Raw genomic sequence first — 20,001 nt, 5'->3', positions numbered from 1 at the left:
CTCTCTCTCTCTCTCTCTCTCTCTCTCTCTCTCTCTCTCTCTCTCTCTCTCTTCCTCTCTACGCCCATGTCCTCGGTCCTCGATTCTCTTCCGCTTTTCCTCGTACTACCGGCTCACCACCTCACCTACCCACTCACCCTCTCTACCCGCCTGCCAGACCATACTGGCCATCCGTAGTCACTACGCAAACACACGACAGCGTACGAGGCTGTATTTCGACCGGCAAGTGGTACGAATGCGAAATGGGTCAGGCGTAAGCAGCGAAATCACTGCCTGTCCTATCAGACTGCTGGTCTATCCTCTCCTGCCCCCTCTCTCTTTCACTCTCACACATGCACACATACACACACACACACACACACATATATTCTCTGTCTTTGTCTCTCTCCCTGTTTCTCTCGGCCAGCCCTGTCGCTCCGGCTGGCAGCAGCAGCACGTGGACATTGTTCGATGGTACCGGAAGCTACCGCCTCTGGGCTGCCGAGAGAGCGCGCGCGCGACTTGAGGAGAAATATTAATGCATACTTTGGGCCTAGAAAGCTTCGTGTCCAAAGTGCAACGAATTTATGGGGATACGCAGGTGTACACGGGATTAGTAAATCGTCGGCGTCGCGCGTGTGTTGCGGTTATATTTCCGGCGGGTCTTAATCGAGGCATCAAAACCGGCGGCGCGGTGTGATTCGAGTCCGACGGTCATCAAAGCACACGCTTATTGTGAGGAACGAGCAGAGAGCTATAAGAGGATCTCAGCCACCGCGGTAATTGAATCGCGATATCTGGGTCGCGCGCGCGTCAAGAAAAAAAAAAGGATCGTGCAGAGATAATTCGCAGTTCGCCCTTTTTCGAGGGAATCGGTTATCGCGCCGTCGCTGCTCATTATCGTTGCACTTTCCAAATGGAGCACGGCGACACCGTGCGGATAGAAGCGCGCATTTGATGTGTAATTCATAGGTATAGTCAGCGCCTCTCACGAAGAGCTTTTTGAAACTACCCACTTAAAGGATAAATGCTTAATCGACTGTATCAGAGAGTCGCCCTACCGACTGGATCGCAAATCAGTTGATAATTGAATTAGCAATGAAAATTTAAAAACGCGACTTAAATTATAAACTTTGTCATCTGTGAGTCCCGAAGACGCGGTAGCAAGCGAGGGCGCGAGCGCGCAAAGGACTCTCTTTTATGAAGCGGAGTAACGGTAAATTAAAGTCTAATAGAGCGAGAGGAAACTCGGTAGTAATTGAAGGGCCAACGCACAGGTCGCATACAAAGCGAAAGAATTTTATAAAAAGGTGCTCTCTCTTTCATTTTCTCTCTCTCTCTTTCTCCCTTTCTCACGCTCGAAGGATTTTCAATTGAAACTGCCTCACTTAACAACAGAAAGAAGAATCTCACAGCATACGCAAGACTAATCTTACAATTGCTCTCTGTCTCTTTCTCTCTTTTACTTTCTCTCTTTCTTTGTGTCTTTCTCTCTTTCTCTCTCTCATAGCCAATTAAATATTATCTACGCAAAAATCTCTCTCTCTTTCTGTTACAAAATAATGATGTAAAAAGAAAAATTATACCGTCTTCGAGCTATCTTATTTCGTCCTGTCTCTGAATTGACGATAAAACCTTTCGCATGTGCGCCTTATATCGTTTCGCAGAAAAGGGAGACGGATAGATAGAGAAAGAGAGAGAGCAACGCGTGAGTATAATAAACTAGTTTCGCAACTGAGTTTATTTAACTTTCTGCAGAAGGGTTGTCGTATAATAATACTCGGATCATATACGCTACGTGAATCCGCGCGAAAATTTATTTCCTTGTTTTTCCAACAATCCAACTTTCCTCCGTTCTTATTCCGCGACGCGGTATCGCTTCCACGTGCGGTCCAACCGCCGTGTGCTTCTCCTCTCTCTCTCCTTCCCACGTCGGAAGACGCTTGGCTCGTCGCGGTGTTTCGGCAGCTCCGAAAATCGCAAGCGCTCTGGCCGTTGCCGTCCTACGAATAATCCGTCGGCTCGGCTCTCTCGTCCAGCGCGCACCACCATTCCACCCCCCGCCACCCTTCTTCACCGACTCTTCTCATTTTTACGGGCACGCAACGTACGTTTTACGCGCCACACACGTTTTCCCCCTTACGACGCAGCGACACGCGTCGCGAACGGGCAGCTTTACGAGAGAGCGTATTTTCTTTTTGTTTCTTCCGAATGTTCTGCAAACGTCGTAGCGTGCGCGCGGGCACACGGCGGACGGTAATGGAACCGGCCGTAAGGGAGCGCACCGGCGAGAGAGGCTGCGGCCGGGCGCGCGCCGTAGTCGCCGTATTCAGAACGGGGCAATAGCTCAGAGGCAGGCAGCGCTTATTTTATGGGTAATGCGTTTCGCCATCGTACATTTTATTTTATTTCGTGATTTGCTACGGCCACGTATTACACGCGCATGCCGCCGACGTGCATGCATATCGCTCGCGCGATGTGCAGCTGGCTAGCTCGAGGCGGTCGCCATTAAACCACGTCGGCTCTGCCTCCCGTCGTAATCCCGATATGCATTTGGACCTACGGCCGTGTGCGTACGTAGGTGTCGTGCGATTTTAATTTCGTCGCGATGACTGAGCGATACCGCGCGGCTCCGTGTGATGTAATAGCGCGCGGAAGCTAATTACGCGATCTTGCCGCGATGTTTCGTTAGCCCTCAGGAAAATCGTAGCAACGCGAGCTAGGTAGCGATTTTACTTTCTCTTCTGTGTATTCCGTTCCATGAGCGAGCGAGCGTTCACCCCGAAGAACGCAATCTGTCCACCAGAATTATTGACCTCCACCTTTCATATTATGCTTCGCGACTGTCGCGAGTCTAATTTCAACCTCGGCGGATATCTGCGCACTCTCTCTCTCTCTCTCTCTCTCTCTCTCTCTCTCTCTCTCTATCGATAGTGGTTGATTGAAATCACCGGAAGCACCGATGTGCCGCGAAGGAAGTAAAGGAAAAAGAGAATCGTGATATGTACGCCATTATCCGTGCTCATGTACACGTCTCGGTCGTGGGGGGATGCGGGCGCGTGTATTTTGTTTTGTGGGAGTAAACAGGAATGGCAATAATACTCTGTGTATCGCCAAGTATCGAACTATCGAGGTTTCTCCCCGTCGGGACCAATATCGCGCGCTACGAAAATACGGAAAACGCGCGGCAAAGCGGTAGCGACAGGGGCAAACAGATAAGCGGGGCCGGTCCACGCGAAGGGGAGAGAAAATAGAGGAGCAAGAAGGGGCGAAGACAGAGGTATATCGGGACGGGGTGAATGCGTCGGCCCATTCCTTCCTCGCCACCTCGTAATTCGATGGGTGCGATTCGGTCGAACATTGGGAATAGCGGCGATGCGACATATTCCGGACTGGATCAAACACGGACACTGGCGAGTCGACGTAATCGCGAGGAACTCGACTCTTGATATTTTGTAGATGTGTGGGAAAATATGTACAATCCCTCACTTCGTCCACACGGAAAGAATTTTATGGTAAAAATCACTACACTGAGAGAAAAATATAGTTGCTTTCGGCGTCAACTATACTTTTTGTGATTTTTAACCAGAAAAATAATTAGAAGAACCATCTTTCTAATAACACTTACTAAAACAATGGTTTTTCTAACTATTTTTGTGATTAAAATCACAAAAGAGTATAGTTGACGCCGAAAGCAACTATATTTTTCTCTCAGTGTAGAGAATTTTGTAACTGAGAAATACAGATCGACACTCTGCAGTAATTGATTATCCTCTCATTTTACAAGTCTTGTTTATTTTTAGGAAATGGAATATGCTATTTAAAAATTTGCTATTTAAAAATTTGTTCCTGGCGAAATTTTCTACGTTCCTTATATTCAAGATACATCTTTGTGACAATACAAAAATTGTAAAGCTTCATCGACTTTGCAGATCAATACGTCTATCAGGGAAAGTCCCCATTTTTACTCGAACTCTGCAACACACGCGAAGGAGATTCGTCCACTCGCGGGAGTGATTATATATCGCGGTGATCGGATCCGGAAAAAAGGGAAAAAAGGATCGCCGAAAGCGTGAAATCCCGTCCGCCGCGCGTAAGAGCGCGATTGGCGCGCGACAACGAGCGAGACATGATTTTACGCATGCAAAATGCACTCGCGAGCCGAGAGATTTTTTATTTTTTTCTCTCTTTTATTTTCCCCCGTCCTCTGGATATCGGCGGACGCTTTAATTTCCCGCAGCGGCGATCAATTCCGTTGCGGCGGCACGGCGGAGAAGCGGGGATGAATGGTACGGAACAACGTAAAATATTTCGCGCCCGGAATAGGTAACCGATAGTCAAATATTGGGACCAGAAGTAGCGCGGGAAGACGGATAGTCGTCGGCGGTGGCGGTGTGTATGGTGCGCCTGCAAGAAATCGATTGTCTCGTGAAGATTAATCGCGCGCGCGTGCGCGGATATTCTCTTAAAGTGAATCAGTAAAGATGTTTCTGATTGGGTCAGTGGAGGAAGTATTTCACCGGGATAATCAGTGAATATTTACTGGATTTTCAATGGAAACATTTTACTGTTCAATGTTACGCGACTGGAAATTCATTCCATGGTCCAGTTATCTAGCATATTAAGGTGATTGTATCAAGCCATAATTATTAATAAGGTCCTAATTATTAATAATTCTCATTGTTAATAAAGTCCTAATTACCGCGTTGTGACACATGATTTATCAGGGTCTGATAACATCAATAAATCAGATAACTGATTAGGATCCACCCTGATCAGTCATGGGAACAGTTTCTTGTCGGGTATATTGTTTCACTAATTATTTTTTTTAAATGGAAATCAGATTTCACTGCGCAATTTGTAGTACACAAATTCGTTATACACTATGTCAAGTCCAGTTATCTGCATTTGTGACAACAGAATTAACGGCTTGCATACGATTTGCCTGCAATCACACACTGCCTGTGTATTTGCAAACTGCATTGATAATAGAAACAGCCGCTATTAATTGACTCTTTCAGCGAGATTATACTGGTTGCGCGGTGCTATTCTTGTAACTGAGCTATCAATCATAAGTGTAACATTTCAATGAAGAACAGACTGATTATATTTTAGAGAGTATGTCTATACAAGTCGGGCCGGGCGACAGAATCGATCGGCGCTTTGATCGCCGGCCCTAATTGAAAGGTGCGGCCGAGGGTCAAACCGCACGGAAATAATTATCCCAGGTTGAAAGGCCGTACATCCCGTCCCATCTGTCAAATCCTGACGAACTCGCGTGCCGTAATCCCGCAAGCAAGCAAGTAAGCAAGCAAACAGGCCCTCAAGCAAGTGCGCCTCCACCTGCTCGTGTTTACGTTCGCAAGACGCTCCGCGGCTTCGGCTCAGTGTACCTTCGGCTGCGAAACCGCGATTAATAACGGACAAAGAGTGTGTAAGGATCGCCTTTGGCCCGACGAAGACGACACAACCAGCTACCGACCATTTCTCCCATCCTCTCTCGCTCTTTCGCCCGCTCTGCCGCTTTGGTGGAGCACCGCCGTGTGTGTCGGTGGGTCATTTTGGCAGGTTTAACCGCCAAATACAAGTACGCGCCTACGGCAACGTACACGTACAGGTGCAAATACACCGGCACGCACATAACGGTCGCGCGAGCGAGCGAGCGAGTACCACTCTCCGGCCGCGGGTTTGTAGCGGAGGCGAGTTCGCGGCGTTTATGCAAATTCGAGCATGTGCTCGCGGGAAGTTCCTAATACAATTCGGTTTTGCGTACACGCCCGGTACTTAACCGTTGTCACTGTATCGCCCGGCCCCGGCGAAATTCGCCTTGTCGTGTACGTCCGCGCAACAATTGCACGCGCTATCCGCGCCGTCCCATTTATCCTCGCCGCGCTTCTCTCCCACGTTCGCGTTCGCGTTTCGCCGCCTCGATTTTTGCCCGGCGAAAATACGCGCGCCATCGTCGGGCGTCATTGCCTTCTCTCGTTCGCTGCCTAATGCGAACACCCCGGCAATCTGCGATTCATGCCGTTCGTCGCGCGGCCCGATTGTGCGCGTGCTCGCGCGTTGAAAATGTGTGTAAGAATGCGCAGAAAAGAGAGATATATCGAGAAACGATTTTCACACTGGAGTTATTAGACGGATTGTGAAATGGAGATCCGCGGCGGAGAGAGATACTTCGTGATAAAAAACTTGGGAAGCCCCTAATGCGTATCTGTGCACACATTTTACCCGATATTAGAGAGAAAGAAGGTGGAAAGCTGCGGAGAAAAGGGATATATATACAATAATATTTTTATGAAATTAAAGAGACGGGGATTGTCCTGAGGGTAGAACCGAAACAACGCTTGAAATAACGGAAGTAATGCGATACTGAGATAAATACGAATTGTAATGGTGCTTGTGAAGAGTCGCGTAAAATAAAATAAATATAAGTTCGACACAGACAGGACAAACCGCTATCGCTGCAATAATATTTTATCATATTCACGCTACTCAAATGGGAGGATGAAAAGCGATGCGAAAGCCCCGGCTTTTACTCGCTACCCGCATTTTTATTTCGCCGGAAACTCCAATCTTACGGATGTTAATTCGCCGATAATCATACACACGGAGATTTCTCCGACAAATGGACGCGCGTGTTATCGGTTATCTTGCCGATCGGAGGTAATCCGACAGCCGAAGTTCCGTCAACAGCAACAATAAGTGATAATCGATAGTGCGCAAAACGAAGATATGAGGAAAGAAAGGAAAAGAGGAACGACAGAGCGCGCGCGCTCTGCGAGTTTGGTACATTGCGTATTTATGATAACCGATTCGGTAACGGATTCACGCCCTACGAGGAGAAAAAGCCCGCAACTCGCGGTGATAGAAAGAGATAAACGCGCTCGCTAATGAAGTTCTAATTGTTTCACCGGTATAGCGATGATAGGTATTCTCCCGCGGCGCGCGGTTCCGCCACATTTTTTGCAGTTTTATCGGGTATTTTAACCCGACAGCACCGGTTTTTCGAGCTCTTCAATTATCCGCGCCGACGGCTCCCGCGAGCGCTCGCGAGCGCATAATTTACACGGTTAAAATATGCACGTGTTACGGAGAACGCGGCGAGTATTTTAATAAACAATGCGCGAACGAGACGGTCTAAATGCGGCCGGTAGTCAACGTGAATAAATACAGCTTGTAATGCGAGTTCTCTCGGCGAGGATCGCATCGCTTCCTCTTCTTCTCGAGTGTCTGCTATCCTCGCGGCTAAGGCGCATCGTCCCGTCCTCGTGTCGTTAAAGCGTCGGGTCAGTCGTATACAGGGTGTCCGCAATAATACGCTACGGAGCCGCAATGGCCAGGTAAAACGTCAAATCTGAGCAAGGACTCCGCCTACCATTCCTCAAACAGTCACGTGAAATTTCTGTATATTACTCTCTTAAAATAAAGCAGTCAAACATCACTGAAAACAGTGAATATACACTGATTGCGGTCATAAGAATAACACTGAAAGGGCTAAGTGCTATATTCATAACTGATATCAATGACTATTCGTTGATTCACTTTAAGAGATTAATGAATAAAACTCGACGAACGCGCGATATTATGGTATTATATAAGTTCTATGAGCGCAAGCTCTCATTGAAAACGACTGAGACGTGACTATTTCTTAATGACACGACACGCCGAGCAACAATTGGCCGTAGTTACGCAAGAATAATCCAACCCACATGAAGCATGTTTAGAAAAAAATGTAGATGGAAATTTGATGCATGATATAAAAAGCGCGTAGATAGCACTGAGACTCCTGGCGATCGTCCAAATATGGTCAATTTTCTTCATTTCAACATTATAAGCAGTGAATTGCCGGACACCCTGTGCACCGGCGGACAGGCAACTTATAAATATCCATGGCGCGATGTCGCGCGCTCGTTTACATCCTGTCATCGGTAATACCGACGCGGACTGCATTGCACATTGCGTCCCGCTGTATTTGCGATGCTCGCGAAATTGGTCGCATTCCAGGGCAAGTCTGCTACTTGCAAGCTGTGGCGAGCGAAACATCGGCGGAAAGCGCGATCGCCACACACAAACCGTGTTTTATGAATAATAATTAAAGTCACAATATAGTCGCGACTGATGCGCGTAGGAATAATTGTGCACGTGGTCAGACAATTCAGTAATACGCGTGAATCGTCAGTGAATACGGTAATTGCGTGTCGACTACGATTATTACATTGAAAATCCGAGTGTGTAATTTTTAAACGCGTAATTGGCTAAATTTCTTTTTACATATTTCAAGTCGCGTCATTTAACACTCAAAATTCTAATTTATATATCACAAACGTGTTGAATGACGTGATTTAAAACCGCACGAGACGAGTGTGAGAAGAGTTTCAGCCAATTACACGCTTATGCGTTTAAGAATAACACACTCGAATTTGCAGTGTGTTTTCGTAAGATTAAAACACGGGTGGTTTCGCTATTTCTCCACCAGAGTAGAAGATTCAAAACTCGCTACTTGTGAATTACACGTCGAGAAAAACGTGTTTACCCTGCCAAGAAAATGCGTGAAATTCGCTAAAGCGACGGCGGATGAATCCGACATTCGCGTTGAGTTCTTGGGTAACGCATGTGAATCATTGAAGCTCGGCGAATACGGTAATCGCGCGACTGTTATGACCGTGTAGACCGTAAGACGACGGCAATTACGTGGGTGGTTCCGTAGATTCTACTCGTAGAATTCCATTCCGTTCGCGACTCGGGATTTGCGAGTCGCGAGTTACACGCCGACAAAAACGGCGTCTACCCCCCAGAGAAGATAGCGTGAAATTCGCCACGGCGGCAGCGGGTCGATAATCCCGGCGGCAGCGTCACGTTGTCGATGAAATCGTCGTTCTTCATCCCGCGAGTAACGAGCGGGAAATTGAATTCATCGGCGCCGGTCGTGCCTGAATCCCGCGTGTTTACGTCATTCGCCCGCGGTGTCCGCGCGAGCGAGCCACCTATTCCCTCGATGCAACACAACGGTAGTTTACGTCGGTTTAGGGAAGCTTGGAAATTGGCAATTACTAATGCGTGACCGAGCCCACGGACTCCACTACTCTTGCCGCATCGGCGCGGATCCGGCCGACAATCGGACGAGTGCGCGAGCGAGAATTCGCGGCTCGCTTCCCAAAACTCGCGGAATCGTCGATGTCGTGCGGAAGAGACCAGAAGAGAGTTTCTCACGAACTTGCTCAATCGCGCTTGAGTACACCCACCTCTGTGGATGTATCAGTAACTCGACTGCTACCTCGATCTTACGGATATTACTCGAATACCTGAGTACTTGAGTGTTCAGTTGTTTATTTCTAGAGGAGAATATTTTAATTTTCTTTTATATATATATTTTTTTAATTTTACTATATTTTTAATAACGCAGGAGTAGTTTTACGGTAAAATCTATCTTGTTAAGGAACATAACAAATTTTTTAATAATATATGAAATGAAAGAATAATTACTGCAGAATCTTGATCTGTTTCTCACACTGAAAAAAAGATTTGTTAATATATGGACAACTAAAATTACTAACTGCAGGAGAAAATTTTCTTGCCTTTATTGCAAAGTTATTTAGTTGTGATAGCTAAAAGATTTACTAATATATATATTATATATAATATATATATTTAAACAATATATATTAGCAAATCTTTTAGTTAAATCACAATTAAATAACTTTGCTATGAAAGCAAGAAAATTTTCTCCTGCAGTTAATATTTTTAGTTCATATATTAGCAATCTTTTTTTTCCGTGCAGTTATAAAATTTTACTTTTAGTTATAAAATTCTGGATGTATCAGTAACTCGACTACTACCTGAGTATTCGAATCTTACTCTTATATATTACTCGAATATCTGAGTACTTGAGTATTCAGTTGTTTATTTCTACAGGAAGAGAACATTTTAATTTTCTTTCATATATATTTTTTTAATTTTAAGAGGAACATAGAAAATTTTTTAATAACATACGAAATGAAAGAATGATTAATTACTGCAGAATCTTGATCTGTTTCTCAGTTATAAAATTCTATGAGGAAAAAGAGTTTGGTCGCATTAACCAAATATCTGATAAAATATGAACGAATCAGAATTCATATTTGACCAGACGTTTGGTTGAGCCACCCAAATCTTTTTTTTTCGTATATAGTAATTCTTACAATAAAATTACTTTTGCGCAATCAACAACTGCGATATATCGTGGTTCGAGGTTCTCATTGCCGAACGACGGTGTGGAACGACCGGACGCGAGCAAATCCACGACGAGGAGGCGAAAGAACTCGCGGATTCTCGAACAAGAAGAACGGGCCAGGCTACATCTTATGAGAAGGGTGAAGGCTTATCGGTGGCAGAACCGTCGCGCTTTTATCGACACGAGTTGAGCACGCGTTCGATCGTCTTCACCCATGCTCGTCGATACACCTTCTTCTCTCCTTCTTCTTCTTCTTCTTCCCCGCGCCGCTTCTCTTCCGCTCCGTTGCTGCGGCGTTGTGTGCCGCGGCAGGGATGAAAATATATCATTCTTCGCCTTCTTCGCCCCGGGGAGGGTAAGTAGGTCGCAGTGCTATTATCGCTCTCCGCCGGACCTTCCGACGTATTCGTCACGCCCGCGAATGTATCGCGAATTTTCCGTGGACGCGGAAGTCGCGAGCAGACGCGCGTGTAACGACCACGTCTTCTTTGCTCCTCTAAATGAGAACTACAACGTTCTCATTCGCACTTTCGCGCGTGCACTCGTCGCGCTTCCACGCATGCACGCATGCACGTCGCGACTTTTTGCGCAAAGGCGGCTACGCGATTTCACGCGCCGTCGTCCGCCGATCGTTACACCGGCGCGGCGGGCGAACGTGCATTAGAAAAATATGACGCGCCGTCGCCGGGATGCGACGGTATGATTTATCGTTCGCCATAGTTGCGCCCGGTGCGATTTTTAATTTAACAGGCGGCCACCGACCGCGGCCGACCGCGGGGTTAATCTATTCTTGAGGATAGAACGTGGAAATGGACGGGCGGACGCGCGCGTCACGTATGAAATCCACGGTGGGGGGAGAAAAAAAAAGAGAGAAAGGAAAAAAGCTCAGCACGTCGCGGCTGCGACTGGATAATTAGCGCGTGATACGTTATATCGTTATAATGATATTAATAAGAAATATACGCGTGTGTATAAATCAGTGTCGAGCGAGCGAGCGAGCGGGCGGGCGCGCGCGCAAGGCTCACGTTCCACACGTCGCGCATTCATGCGTCCGTGATTAATTCAGCGATCAGAACTTGCAACGCGGTGGCTAAATTCCTCCGCGGCGTTACACGTCCGCCGGATCTTTAATCCGGGATACACATATATATGCGATGGCAAATTACTGAATATTAATAATTTATCGGTTATCCGATTACCATCCGATCGAAATGGAACATGTGTCGTTAAACTTATGTAACTCATGCTCGATTTCCTGGAAATCATCAATATGTTTCTCTCTCTGCATTATCTGCACAAGATATATAAAAATGTATATATTGCTTCTCTTTCTCTTTTCTGTCTCTTTCTTTCTCTCTCTTCAATTTACTGCTCTTCTTTCCGCGTCCTACTTTCCGCTTCGATCGTGACGTCCGGCTGCACTTGCGAGGACGAATTCACCCAAGTATTTTCTCGACATGCGGATGACATTAGAGTCGCGAGACACGGCGGAAATTTTGGGGCGAAGAGATCGCGCGGCGTCGAAACGAAAACTCGCGGTAACGCGCGAAGGCGTTAAACTATATCAATTAAACACAGCCGGCTGCGCAAAGTGGCGGCGTGTGGCGTCGAGCGTGGCGGAGGCATGTCGATAGTATGTCGCGCGGGCGGGGGCGAGTTGGATCGCGAGAAGCGGAAGAGCAACGAGTGCAATCTCGCTAAGGCATCGCGTCGCGTCGCATCGCGCCGCGCCGTCGAAGCGAAGATCGGAGGAGGTCACCCACGTCAAAACTCAGCCGGCTCGGCGCGTTAAAGCCGGCTTTACTTAGAGATTGGCTCCCGTACGAGCGATGCATATTTATGAGTCGTCGTTCTCGTGTCAAAAGAGCCGCCGCCGCCAACCGTCCCCGCCGCCTTCGTTCCAGACGATATTATCGATTAGACGTCATTTGAGCATCGTGAGAGTTCCCCGAAATACCATTCGCCGACTAATCTTATTATATACGCCGCATTCCGTATTTCCCGCTGCCGAAATTCTCAAAATTAATTCGATATCGATCACCTCTTCTCGCAACTGCTCCTCTTCCTACTCTCTCCATCTCGGATCTCCGTTGCGCAGTGCAGAAACGCGTGTTACTTTCGATAATCGGTTTCTTAACGTTTCCTCCCAGCTGAGATTCTCATTGAGAGCGATCTCGACGACGAAAGAGCCGGAGTGAACGCGGAACCGTCGCGCGTTTTCGCGGCTTCCGCGAGAGCGTAACACCTCCTAACGAGCAGTTAGTTACGATCGACGACGATTGAAAAGAATCCTCGAAGTCTCAGCCGTGGCCGCTGAGTGTCGCTCTCATGGATATTCATGAGTTATTCGACTCGCGGAGCGCGCGCAATTAACACAAGCCCTATCAGCCCCCGCCGGGGTAATAACTCCGCGCGAAACTCTAGTAGGGACTTCGGAAGACGAAAGGCTTGCTCGATCGATAGTTTAGCGAAATGCGTCCTAATACGTTCTAATACGATGCCAAACTATCCGCACGATATATTCAATCGAGAAGACTCTCGCGGACACTAATGGAGTTGCCGCTCCACTTCTCCGAGACCGCATAGCCGAATACCTGCTACAAGACCGGCCGATTCGCTCGCCATTTTGCCCGTGGCATGCGGAAAAACGCAGGCAGCTGGTCTTCATTGATGAGAGAATCTATCGAGCAGAATCGCAACATGACAGTCCCGCGTTTTCGATAATTCTCGAGCGTAATGAGCCAATTTGTTTAATTTTTCAGGCTCGTATTAATAGTTATTACTTGAAACTCGTCTCCCGTGAAATACTCTGATTTCAATTCAGAATTATAGATAGGAATATTTCGGTTGATTTCTCTTTCTCGCGCACGGTTACAGATATAAAAATATCATATATGTATATTATAATCCAACTGTAAAACTTGGATTTAACTCGGAATACAAATTTGAGTACCTCACATGAAACAAGTTTCAGATGACGATTATTAAGATTAAGGGCTTAAGTTTTATTGCGTGCAAAAAGAGCTTGCTATTATCAGCTAGATCGCAATAACTGACTCTAAAACTTTGAATAGCATATTTAATATAATTAATTAATGGAATTGTGCAATTTATAATGCAATAATTTTGTGGCATTTATAATGCAATAATTTTGTGAATATTTCACACTATGACGTCTAATTTTACATAGCTAAGACCTATATTAATATAGTTGTGATATTTAATACTTCTCTCAAATGAAATATCCAGATTTGAGTTTAGAGTTAGGTGAAAGTTTTTCAGTTAAATCACATATAATTCAAATGAAAAAATTTGAATTAATCCTGAATAAAAATCCGAGTATTTCACGTGAGACAAACTTTAAATAACGACTATTAAATACAGGCTTGAGAGCCATATTACTAGTTGTTATCTGAAACTTGCTTCATGTGAAATACTTAATCTGCATAAATCCAAGTTTTTCAATTGAATTATGACATATGTGGTATTTATATTTGTAATCGCGCGATTTAACTGAAAAATTCTTATCTAATTTTGAATTGAAATTCAAGTGTTTCACTTGAGAAAAGTTTCAAGGACGAGCCTAAAGTTCGTATTAATAGTCGTTATTTGAAACTTGTCCCAGATGAAATACTCAGACTTTTATTCAGAGTCAAATCCACGTTCTTCAGTTGAATTACGATAAGTGATATGATAATGTGACATTTATATCTCTAGTTGCGATTCAACTAAAAAGGTTCTTATCTAACTCTAAATTGAAATCTGAGTATCTTACGTGAGGCGAATTTTAAGTAATAGCTATTAATACGGACTTAAGAAACCAAACTTTGGTAACGATGCCGTTAATTGTCAAAGAAATTTCAGTAAAGTTCTTGAACTGCCACGGTTACATTTTAATTGTTTTAATTGTTTTGCTGATCCTTTTCCGCGTGTGCTTACGTTCTTCTGCCCGTGTCACCCGTTTCGCCATTTTTTTCTTTTCTTTTTTCGAGAAAGTCACAATACGCTGTCCGGAAATTCGCGGACCACTGACTGATAGCTAATTAAAAATTCATCAGAAAGCGAATCGTATGCTCTAAACACACCATAGTTGAAAACCGCATGCGCGATATTTTCGAAGCATCGATAACCACCAGCGCTACATTAAAAGTTCATCATGCGATAAGATATTCATCTCGTCGATATGAAAATGATCGAGGTGCGCGAAACCCACTTCGCGTGTCGTCATTCGCGACGCGATACTGTTCGATACACACGATGCATTTTTAAACAAGTCGCCGGTCATTCACCCGTCACTTGAATAACTTATAATTAGCCGTGCCGTCGTATATCTCTGTTTCAGAATACGCGGAATTATTCCGCGCGGCGATATACACATCGCGTTTCGAGTCTCATGAGCGCGCAAAATAAGCTCGCAGACTCGATTACGGCAATATTATTCATTGGCCGCGTACCAGCGCTTTATATTAGTAGGAAATTCTCTCTCTCTCTCTCTCTCTCTCTCTCTCTCTCTCTCTCTCTCTCTCTCTCTCTCTCTGCCCCTTTCTCGATCACAATACTCCGCACGCTGGTTTTTATATTTCGTGGCTGCCTTGATCGCAGCAAAACGAAGAGGGGTGGGGAGGAGGGAGTAGAGAGCGGAAGATTAAATTTCCCGTAAATATTTGATCGAGTTTTCGCAATTAACGTCGCGTTTTAAGGCGGCTAACCGAGAACATTGTTTGGTTGTCCTTGTTTACCGGCCGCGAGATTAATTGATCCACGAATAGCCGGAATTAATCAAGCGGCGTGTGAATACAAAAAGTTAACAAGCAGGCAAAATACACGCGGTCGAAGTGGCCACCTATTTTCTTTTCGCAACAGCGCGTTCTTCTCTCGTGTGTGTATGTGTGTGTGTGATCGCGCGCCGCGTGATCTAAAAGGTCCCCGTTGATATTAACGTTACGACGTTCCGCCGAAAGTCACGAGTAAGACAAATGCGTTGAAATTACACGATCCATCATCCCCGGAGAGAGACCTACGGACAAGTCGTATTTTTCCCCCAAAATGAGATACCTCCGTGCGCGAGCGTCTTATTATGTCCCTTAATAAACGTCATACGTTCACACGTCATCGTTGCGTGAGGACAGTTATCAATCGAGACGGACGAACACGAATCTCGACATTTTTTTCTACGTTGAAATTCCGACGACTCGAGTTTCACGACTTGTCCATTCTCCCTTTTTTTCGTTCCGGGCTGAATAACCTGTGCATCCAACAGCAGAGGAACTTGCCCAACTGAACCGCCGCAGACAAATGCATAGTTGGTCTTGATGGAATTCAATAAGAAAAAAAACAACTGAGAATCACACTGTTTACACGGCAAAATAGGAAAAGTATTCGACCCGTGGTAGATACAGTTAGATATGACGGGCTGTGATGATCCCGTCATGTTCTGTCTCATTAATTCACGCATAAAGCATAACTAATTACATCTACCGAATTAAATCTGCAGTTGATATGGAGTTAAGGAAACTAGCTAATAAATATATGCATGAATAAATACGCGCGCTTATCGTTCAAACTTTTGTTGAACCTCGGAGCGAGCCACGAGGAAATCACCGTGGCAGTCGTGTGTCGAAGCAAAAGAAAAAAATGCAACTGGAATTGATATATAGAGTTTAGCACTTAAGAGCTATATTAAAAGGTTTATTTTAATTCTTTCGAAAGTAAAATCTTGTCTAAAAAACGCCAAGTTATAAACAAAGTTCAGTGTCGCATTGAATTATCCAAGTCTCGGTGACCAAATTACTGCGGTATCTCATTGGGCAAACATGAAGGATCCAATTTCGACCTCCTTGTGGCAATATTTTCGCAACGCTGAATTTCATAAGTGACAGCAAGTGGGACAGGAAACAATAATATTAATTTTACGTTATAATATTAACAAAGGAAATGAAAGAAGTCGGAATTTATACGACGAGTAAAAGCGACGTTTCAATAATTTAAAGCAAAAGTCTTATCGCGAAGATATTTCTCATTTTGTCGCGTTCTCAATTGTCGCGCGTGCAATGCAGCAGTGGCATTTTTATTAGCCACTTCCGTCGAAGTGATCGAATATCAGAGTCTTTCTCGACACTATTTTTGTACAGATGACGATTACGTTAATTGAAGTATTCGAGAGACGTTTTGAGGATTCAGTGGGTAGATATAAGGTAAGTTAGATAGATAGGTTTATTTCCACAGAGCGCGTCGATCGAGAGAAGGGCGAGACGCGTTGTGAACGGCTTTAACGGCGTCGTGCGCGTTATACCCGACAAAAGTAACGAGCCGCCACGTAGCGTGCTACGTACGCGCGCGGTCGTCTATAATTTAATTGGATTAATGTGCGCGCACCTCATCGGCAGCGAGATATATTTCATAGTGTAGATTAATGGCCGGCGACTCTCGCCGACGCGAAATAATGACTGGCGTGGCGCAACGCCACGCAGACGTACCGGGCATCGTTTACACCGTTTTGCCCCCTGTTTACACAGCGCCCGGCTCTAATCTCGACCGGCATCGACAAATGGATTCTCGTAATTCTCCGGTCGATTTACGGAGTCCCGATTAACCCGGCCCCCGAACGACTCGTCGACCAGAAAGTGGCGTCCATTGTTGCTCGAGCGCTGCCCCGAAATGCCCGTAAATGGATTGGATAGATGCCGAGAGCGAAGGCCGAAAGAATCTACGGCTTTTATGCGTCCGTGCTTCGCGCGACGGTGGCCCTTCTCTGTCGGCCTTTCCCCTCCCCGTACCACTCCCCTCTTCTCCACCCCATCCCACAAAAAACGTCGCTCGTTAATCAACTATCCCCGGCACGGCCGGCGTCTTTTTCCCTCGTGTCAATTTGCACGGCACTCAAATAATTATTCAACGCGCCGCGTACGCTCAGTATCGCGCGTTAATACTTGAGTGAGCCGATAATAAGTGTAAAAGAGACATGTCACGATCAGCACACATCGACCGCATATGCCGAGACAAACAAGGAGATTACTTGCTAATAACGTACCTGCGATACGTCCCGACGATCGCGCATCGCTATTTGCGACACTCCCGCTACTTATTTCCGCACGGGAATCACTCACTCTCGACACGACAAAACACGCGCAAAACGCGGAGCGATGTCGATCGGGTACGTTAATGGCGGCTGCTCGACGAAAAAGGGCGCAAATGCCCGCGCAATTGATCAAGCAAGCCTAGACTGATGAACAGTGATGCCAAAACACGCAGCTAAAAACGAATGGTTGGTCGAAAGTGTCTAGTGACTGCTGATCTATCGAATGAGGTCGATGTATCGAATCGATGCGGCACTAAGTGTACAGATGGCGTCGTTGTGGGAGCGCGAATATTCGGCGCACGTCATCGATTGCGTATGCATCTCCGGTCTTTTCGTGTCGAGCAGCCGCCATTGATACATCGCGATTGATGTCACTCCGCGTTTTAAGCTAATATTGTATATTTGTCGTACGACTAGATTTTCGGATACGTTCATTGGTTGGCGAATATAGTATTTCCAAGTTCCCTGTTCGTCAATCAATCAACGTATTCGAAAATTTTGTCGTATGATAAATGTAATATTAGCCTTACACGTCTCTTGTCTGTCGCAATTGAATCTCACGTGTCAATAAGTTTCGGGAATGTCGAAAATAGCGATGCGCCGTCGTCTGGATATGTCAGAGTTTTGTTATTAGAGAGTAATATTATCTCGAACCGACATCATTTCTGCCCGTGTCGAGTTAGTGTCTCTTATATTTGTTGTTGCCATCTCACTCAAGCAGCATGAGAATCAGACGATCGCCGGATTTATTAATTGGAAATTGACAGTTCTGTGATGATCAGGAGAAAATAGAGATGTAAAATTACGCTAGAGATATGCGCGAAGCCGAATTTTGAGCGGCAGCGACGGAGAAGAAAGAGAGAGAGAGAGAGAGAAGTTATATTCGACGAGAATGCGTCCTTGTTGTGCCGCGACGCCGTTCACGTTTTGGCATACGTCATTGATTACGCAGCCATTTTGGAACTTATTTAAATAAAAAAAAATATTTTTTACTAAGTTTCATACTTTAACTTGATTTAAAAAATACTTTTTCTACTTATTTGTTATAATTTTCTTTTTATTGCTTTTTAAATAGAAAGACACATTAATAGAAACCGGCACAGTAATATAGACAATTACTCTACTATTTCGTTTTTTTAATTAATATACAAGGTATAATTACCTCACATTTAAATCGATTATACGGTGAACAAAGAACAATAGGAAACGAATTAGAAAGATAAATGCATCTTGCATTACATTTGTTTATCATATCTACGGTAATTCGATCAGTTAAGCTTGTGTGCAGTCAACGGGAAGTCAACGCGGCAGTCAACGCTTAATAATAGTAATGAAACGGTACATGCCGTGTTCAATCATGGTATCTGCCGTGGTATCTGCCATTCGTTATTCACCACTTCCTGCCACCTTCCTGGATAATTGTCTAGACACCGCGCGTCCATGAAATGACACATCTATCGAGCGAGTGAGCCTACATGCGATCTGGCAAACCTCTTTCGCAAGAATCTAATGAATAAACGCGACTGCCTCGATGTCGAAGAAGCCCAGAGATTCAAATTAATCAAATCGCTCGTGCACATGATCTTCACAGGACTCGCTCCGTTCTCCCCTTTCTTTTTTCTCTTTCGCACATAAATTCGACAATCGGCACGTCGGATGTTCTCGTACGAATGCACTTTCCGCACGTATCTCGTCTCCTTCGCTTTCCCATCGAGCGACAGGGTCGCGAGAATGGTCTTCTATTCTCAAATCCCCCCGCGCGTCGCCACTCCCACTGATTTTTCCAATTTCACGTTGTCGCGTTCACGCGACGCTCATTCACGGTGTCAACGCCGGCATTTCGGCGATCTTCCGCCTCGTTTCGATATCGGCAGTGCGCTTTTGGCGTCGCGCGCGAACAGAAAGGCCCGGCGCGCAACGTAGGCGCATCATAGAAAATGATCGCGAATAGGACCTGAACGCCCACGAGTGGTGGTGCACACAATAGTTCGAGGCGTCACATTCATTCGGCGCCTGCCATTGGCCCGGCACTTTGCTAATTGCAAAAAATCCGACGTGGCCTCGATACCCACTCTCGGCTCCGTACCGAATTCTTTCCCGGCCGGTCGGGGGGAGAAAGAGCCGGTCGAATTCGTGTGATTTTGACGAGAGAGAGAGAAGGTTATGAGAATTGTGCGTCCTCGTACCGCAAATGTAATGAAAGGCTCGGTAATAACGAGATTTTCGCGCTAACATCAATTAGCTAATTCACCAGCCAAGCGCGTAGCTCTCTTTCTCTCTCTCTTTCTTATAGCCTCTCACGTCCCTCGAGTATTCAGCCAAGAATTCGCGTAAATCCGCAAACGTGCGACACCAGATGTAACTTTAATCTTCGCCCGCGACGCGCTGAAACGCATGCGGAAAACGGTGGGGGGCGCGGCGCGGGAGAAGCGCGCTCGTTCCGTCACGTCTCGTCCGCAGTAATTATTACGCCGCGGCGCGTTAATCCAAAGCTCACACGGCGCGCCGCAAGAATAGCAGCAGCCCCGATAAGATTAATTACCCCTGGTCGTGCTCGCCCTCGGACTTCCGCACGGCGTCGCCGCAGCCCGCTGAATGCAGTTATCGCGGCGATGTTATCATCGGGATCGCCCGAATGTCTGACGAGGCGGCTGTGGCAGAACCCGGGGCTCCGAATAACCGGCTAATAGCCGGTCACGAAGCCACCCGCCATCGTCTCCTCTCACCACCC

The 20,001-nt window shown here is 45.9% G+C and overlaps 2 protein-coding genes across 11 annotated transcripts in view; one reads left to right on the top strand and one right to left on the bottom strand.

Moving 5' to 3' along the window:
- LOC116850399 (nephrin-like) overlaps positions 1-20,001 on the bottom strand; it is a 539,959-nt gene that overhangs the window by 237,818 nt on the left and 282,140 nt on the right. The window lies entirely within an intron of this gene.
- LOC116850400 (glucose dehydrogenase [FAD, quinone]-like) overlaps positions 1-20,001 on the top strand; it is a 174,698-nt gene that overhangs the window by 12,882 nt on the left and 141,815 nt on the right. The gene's annotated exons all lie outside the window — the stretch shown is intronic.

Source organism: Odontomachus brunneus, unplaced genomic scaffold (assembly GCF_010583005.1).
Source record: "Odontomachus brunneus isolate Ranch 3 - 2012 unplaced genomic scaffold, Obru_v1 Obru_scaffold_144, whole genome shotgun sequence".
NCBI classification, from domain to species: Eukaryota; Metazoa; Arthropoda; class Insecta; order Hymenoptera; family Formicidae; genus Odontomachus; species Odontomachus brunneus.
The sequence above is the reverse complement of the archived record's forward strand: the minus strand, read 5'-3'. Positions and strand labels throughout refer to the sequence as shown.